Here is a 7,500-nt window from a genome sequence, read left to right as displayed (position 1 = left end):
TTCACTTAAAACACAATATTCAGTGGAAATAAACCAAAGTTCAGTATATGGTGTAAATTCACCCTGATATTGTAAATCTAACGAAGTCCATCTTAAAAATTGTAGAACAAATCAGGTGAATTCTAGTTAAATCACCGTACAATACTTCAATATAATAAAACACTACAATATTTAACACACCTTAAAAATCACTGTCATATTATTGAGGAATTACTGTGTTATGCTTACGAAATAAGATTACCGCTTGGCGTACCTTCGTTAGGTTAGGTGAGTTAGGCTAGGTTCATTTTATATTTAAGCAGCATTCACAGGAAAAAAATATCACATGACAAATTCGATGGGGAATCATAAAACAAAAAGAATTTGCCAAAAAAAAAAAAATCCTCAGTACTTACACATTCTCAGGCCAGGATGACATTCCTTGCTGGACAACAAATTGATATTTGCTAAGTTTCCATACACAGTTAGACAACTTCTTTTCTTTTTATTCCAAAATATAACCTTGCAGCAATTTGAACATTTTGCCGTGATGTGACGACTCCAGGACGCACAAATAAAAAGATAATATCCGAATGTCAAGGCAGAATAGCGAAATTACGGCAAACACTCACACAAAATGAAAGTACTCCGCATACAAACGAACGTCAAGTTTTGTTTACCCCGGTTCTGTCACCTGCTGCCAAGGAGTCAACACAGTCTTTGTTTTTCTTCTTCTTGTTTGTCGGATGACGTAAAGATTCACTTGCTAAAATTTCGTATTATATGAGTGGACGAAGAGTTTTTTTTTATCTTAATTAAACCATTATTATTATTATTATTATTATTATTATTATTATTATTATTATACTGTCACTGATCTGTTTTTTTTTGTGAAATACGAACATGTTTTACTAAAGAAAAGTTTCCAGAAAATGGTTTCCCTCATATTTCAGTAACTTGCTACGGATTTATGTTGTTCAATTTATCATCATACATGTATCAGGACACGTCTCCACATTCCTCACATCCCTAGATATAAAAAAAGAGATGGAATAGATGACAAACAATAAAAAAACAAAAGGTGACTGACGACATAGCTTACCTCCTTCGAATTTGTGCCATTTTAGACAAATTATCCGGTAAACAAACGAGACAGTGGCATATTTCCAGCTTATCGAGCTCACTACCAAGGGATTTATCTTGTCATTAGACATAGGTATAAGAATACTTACTCTACTGGCTTGCAGGACTCGTTATAACTCTCTACCGCTTGTTCTTAACTACTAAGGTTGGGATTTGTCGTAAGGTTAAGTAACGTTTGGTAATCTATATCCTCAGCCATTCTTTTTTTAGATATGCAATCGCCATAAACGTACAATTTTTTTTTATTCTTTTAAGACGTTCTAAAACCTTCCCTTTTAAATTTTAGTTAAAATTCTCAGTTAAGTTTTTTTTCCAATGGAAATTCACCGGCGATAATATCAAGTGACAACATTTATTTGCAACTTTAAAGAAACAGTGAGTCATCATTGTTTTAAACGAATAGGACAATGGAACAGGTGACTTAATGTCTTTATATAGCCCTGACAAAAGAAGCAAGAAAAACGAGAAAGAAAAACAGCTTAACAGCGATAATAGTAAATGGGCAATACGTGATATGAAACGTTGAATACTTTGAACGAACAAGATATAACGACAGTGGAGGTCCTGTAGAGAGTGGGGTTCCTCTGCTGTATGGGACAGGAAAACAGCCGTCAAAGTATGTAAAAGTAAAGTAAGTATTAATACACTTTCTTACTACGAGAGAACAATATCTTTGAGTCCACACTTCTTGGTTTCTTGCCAAACTGCAATTTAGTCCAAAAAGATTACGAACAATACATATAGTAAAACAAATAAGAATACCAACCAGTCCTAAATTGTAAGATTTAATGGACGGAGAAACATGAACATGGTTTTATTAAAATACCCATAAAGTACTAAAGCACTTGTATGAAAATGATGTGTACATTTCACCTCTCCCATCGGATGCCTGAAAACTTTAAATCAATTAAACAATCAATTACCTCTCCCAGTGCAAAATGTGTTAAAAGACAAAGCAAGTTGTGGGCAATTGGTTTTCATAAAACGTTGCTAATTTAAAGAAAAAAAAAATTTACTCAATCCAGATAGTATTAAAAAAAAAATCCCATCTGCGATATAATTTCAAAAGGCAAAATAGTTTTAGGTTACATTATTTGGTCGTACGAACACAAAAGCGTTGAAGAATTACTTCTAAACATCGGAAGTCTACTCGAAATATTTTAAGCCATAATTTTTTAGATACCTTCAGTGTTGAACATTTACAGCTTCAGGGCATTTCATGATACGATGATCTGAACATAAGGGGTTTGGCTTTCATGTAAATCAATTACAATAATGAACAATCAAATCGTTGGAATACAGACTGCTCTGTTTGCTTGTTTGTCTTGGGATTACGTAAAAATAATCGACTCCAAAATGTCACCTAAGATGGAGTGGTTCGAGAATGACAAGTGAATAAATCTAGGGAAACACACTGATGTGGTTCCAACTACATTACTAACCATTTCATTGTGTAGTTCGGTGGATTTTTTTCTTTTTATTTTATTGCAAAGCTTAGAAATTATTTTGTTATTGACTCTTTTGACTTTCCCATCTTCTTTATTAACTATCTTCCTTCGTTTTATTTTTTTTTTCTTCTAGGCTGGGTTATAGAGGGACACTAGCTTAGTGATCCCATTGGTCGCTCTAATTAATAACAAATGAATCACAAAATATTTGTTACAAGGTGGGTTGAATATCTCTAAACTAGAAAAAAAATACAAACTCCAACGGACGAACTTCCAATTATGTGTAAAAAATACATCAGTTCCATTTAATTTATCACCTGTCAATTTTGCTAAGTTACCCCCATCATGGCGAAAAAAGCCGTAGCCAGCCCAGAAGTTGCACGTCTTAAAGAATAAACGAAAATTCATAGCTAACTGGAATGTTAAGGTCGCACACACTACAAAAAGCTACCGAGCTCGAGCGGAACTCGAAACCTCAGTCCGGCGATCGCCATGCAGGGACGTTTCCAGTAAGCCTCCACAACCATGGGCGAACAAGGATGAAAGATGCACAACTCCCGTGATAACGAAGTATGACAGAGGCAGGGGACTTTATGAAAACAATGCTATGGAGTCAGTCATAGGTAGAGATACCTCACAACGAACGAGTATGAATTATCCAACACTTGGCACTTATTACTCATCATGAATCCCATTTGTCCAGCTTATTATCATCTTAATGACGTATGAATATGCAAGAGAGTCACGATGACCACTTTGGAAAAAAAAAGGATAATGCTTATGATGCCCTGGTACTAATTTACCACTTTTCGGATATGAGCTAAAACTGGTAATGGTATATATATATATATATATATATATATATATATATATATATATATATATATATATACATACATATATATATATATATATACATAAATAGATAGATATATGTATATACACATATATAATAAACATATATACACATATGTATATATATATATATATATATATATATATATATATATATATATATATATATATATATACATATTAGATAGATTTATAGATATAAAAACACCTGACAGCATCACATATAAAAGAACAGCAAGAAGACGTTTTCCATTGTTTGCACAGACATCCAAAAATGTCAAACACTCAGATTTCACTGTGTGAGTAGTTCAGCCATTTATGTGATTGCCAAAACAAAAATTCTCTGTTTGTACAATAAATATCAATAAACGAGTAACCCCCAACCCCCCTCCCCCCTTTGGAATTCTAACGTTTGCCACCAGCAACATCACAAGTCTATGAAGATAAAAAGAAAGGCCTTCGTTTGAAGGTTGATAAATCAAAAAGATAAAAAGATAGTCACGTTCTATTTGTCTGGGTAAATGAAAAGCCGCTTTGAGAAAAAAAAAATCCGACATTATTCGAGATAGAAAATCTCATTTTATTTGTTCGGATTTACTTTCTTGTGATTTGTATCTACTTATTGCATCAAATGGTCTCTGTCACTCTGTGTCTATTTCCTTACGTCTGTTCCTGATGGAGCAATGGCGTATATTTCTTACTGGTTTTGATTTGAGCCTTCAAACATTAAAAAATGGCCATCTCTCTCTCTTTCTATTTATATATATATATATATATATATATATATATATATATATATATATATATATATATATGTATAAATATGTATAAATGTATATATACACACATATATATACTGTATATATATATATACATATATATATATATATATATATATATATATATATATATATATATATATATATATATATATATATATACACGTCCGTTTAGGAAAAGGAGAACTAAATAAAAATAATATTGATAATGATAATCACAGGAAAAAGAATTCTCAAAGGAGTTAAAGTTCCTTCAGGTAAAGATTTTTCAATTATGCTGATACAAAAAAAAAATTATCAGGCAAACTTTCAGTTAAATAAAAGTCCTAATTGATATATGAATGTACTACAGCTGCTACAAACATAACAAAACAAGTGTACACATTACCCAAGGTTTCAGTGAGCGTCTCGAAGCTCATTGTTACCCACAACCACGGCTGAGAGCCTACAACGTTCGTTCTGCAAAGTTGGGTTCGTGTTCAGTTTCAGGAGAATGAGGCAATGTCTTTTTGGCGTCAATGACTATTGATATTGTAAAGCCACGTTAATTTAGCTATTGTAAAAAAACAGTTTACTACAGCTAATGTAATGTTAGATTACTACAGCTTTTGTAATGATAGTTTACTTTAGCTATTGTAATAACAAGGTAACAGCTGATTGCTTTGGTGATTTTAAAGACGGTTTTCTATAAATATTGTAACGAGACTTTGACACTGCTATTATGTCGACAGTTTACTTTAGCTATTGTAACGATAGATTACTATAGCTATTATAACGACATAATTTAGCTATTGTAACGGCAAATTATTATAGCCATTGTAACGTCAGTTTACGATAACTATATGACGCCAGTTTAAGATAACGATTGTAACAATAATTTGCTATAGCTATTGTAACGTCAGATCACTTTGGATATTGTTGCAAAAATTTACAATACCAATTGTAATGATAGTTAAATACCTATAGTAACCTCAGCTTACAATACAAATTGTAACAAAATTCACAATGGATATAGTAACTAAACTGTACTATAACCATTGTAGATTTATCATACCTATTGTAAACAGCTCCCTGGCAATTGTCAAGACATAGAATATTGTAATAATAAGCCTCATTAATACGAAAATGTCAACTAATCACGTTAGAATCTTTTGGAAAAATAATTTTGAGGGAAATTTGACATTTATAATACCGAAATAATAATACCGAAAAATATCGTAATTTGTAAGCTTTCCTCCATCATGATAATCATCTGAGCTTACGAAAAACATTGGATATAATCATAATGATAATCACTACAATAGCCATGAAAACTAATAAACATTATCCTCTCAGTTGGCATCATCATCATCATCATCATCATCGACAACTATTTCATAATAATTTTCCGTAACCGCCGTATAAGTGATTTCTGATCCCAGATAATTGGTCGCTCCCTACCAAATGAATAAATATTTCTCTTGGATTTTATTGGAATTGCTCGAATTATTAATATTTAAAGCGCATAGGACGATTTCCAGCTATGAGAGCTTTGAAAAGAATTAAATCACAAACGATCTCCGCCATGCGCTACCGTTAGGTGTTCGTTATGGGATAACGGTCAACAATGCAAAACGATGTAACCAGGGGCTATCGGTCTCCAAAATACGCTTATGAGATGTTAATGGTCTAAGTCATGGGGTAAAGGATAGTCTCCCAAACTGACTTGAGATCTTAGCTCAGTTAAAATGTAGGCGCTAACGGTCTCCATCATGGAATTATGGTCCTCACAACTGACTCGAGATCTCAGCTGAGTTAAAATGGTCTCCGCCAGACGCTAACGGTCTCCATCATGGAATCATGTTCCCCACAACTGAATCGAGATCTCAGTTGAGTTAAAAATGTATCCGCCAGGCGCTAACGGTCTCCACCATGAAATCATGTTCCCCACAACTGAATCGAGATCTCAGCTGGTTAAAAGGTCTCCGCCAGGCGCTAAGGATCTCCACCATGGAATTATGGTCCCCACAACTGAATCGAGATCTCAGCTGCTTAACATGGTCTCCGCCAGGCACTAACGGTCTCCATCATGAAATTATGTTCCCCACAACTGACTCGAGATCTCAGCCGAGTTAAAATGGCCTCCATCAGGCGCTAACGGTCTCCACCATGGAACTATGGTCCCCACAACTGAATCGAGATCTCCGCTGGTTAAAATGGTCTCCGCCAGGCACTAACGGTCTCCACCATGGAACTATGGTCCCCACAACTGAATCAAGATCTCAGCTGGTTAAAATGGTCTCCGCCAGGTGCTAACAATCTCCATCATGGAATTATGGCCCCCACAACCGACTCGAGATCTCAGCAGAGTTAAAATGGTCTCTGCCATGCGCTAACTGTCTCCACCATGGAATTATGGTTCCCACAACTGATTCGAGATCTTAGCTGAGTTAAAATGTAGGCGCTAACGGTCTCCACCATGGAATTATGGTCCCCATAACTGACTCGGGATCTTAGCTGAGTTAAAATGTAGGTGCTAATGGTCACCACCATGGAATTATGGTACCCATAACAGAACTCGTGATCTTAGCTGAGTTAAAATGTAGGTGCTAACAGTGTCCACCATGGAATTATGATCCCCGCAACTGGCTCGAGATCTTAGATGACTGAAAATATTGACGCTAACGGTCTCCATCATGGAATTATGGTCCCCACAACTGACTCGAGATCTCAGCTGGTTAAAATGGTCTCTGCCAGGCGCTAACGGTCTCCATCATGGAATTATGTTTCCCACAACTGACTTGAGATCTCAGCTGAGTTAAAACGGTCTCCACCAGGCCCTAACTGTCCCCACTTGAGAATTATGGTCCTTACAATCAACTTGACGTTTCAGCTGCGTTAAAATGGGCTCCACTAGGCGCTAACGGTCTCCACCATGGAATTATGGTCCCCACAACTGACTCGAGATCTCAGCTGGTTGAAATGGTCTCCGCCAGGCACTATCGGTCTCCATCATGGAATTATGTTTCCCACTTGAGATCTCAGCTGAGTTAAAATGGTCTCTGCCAGGCGCTAACTGTCCCCACTTGAGAATTATGGTCTTTACAATTAACTTGACGTTTCAGCTGCGTTAAAATGGGCTCCACCAGGCGCTAACGGTCTCCACCATGAAATTATGGTCCCCACAACTGACTCGAAATCTCAGCTGGTTAAAATGGTCTCCGCCAGGCGCTAACGATCTCCGTCATGGAATTATGTTCCCCACAACTGACTTTAGATCTCAGATGAGTTAAAATGGTCTCCGGCAGGTGATAACT

Source organism: Palaemon carinicauda, chromosome 21, assembly GCF_036898095.1.
Source record: "Palaemon carinicauda isolate YSFRI2023 chromosome 21, ASM3689809v2, whole genome shotgun sequence".
NCBI lineage: Eukaryota > Metazoa > Arthropoda > Malacostraca > Decapoda > Palaemonidae > Palaemon > Palaemon carinicauda.
This window is presented reverse-complemented; position numbering follows the sequence as displayed.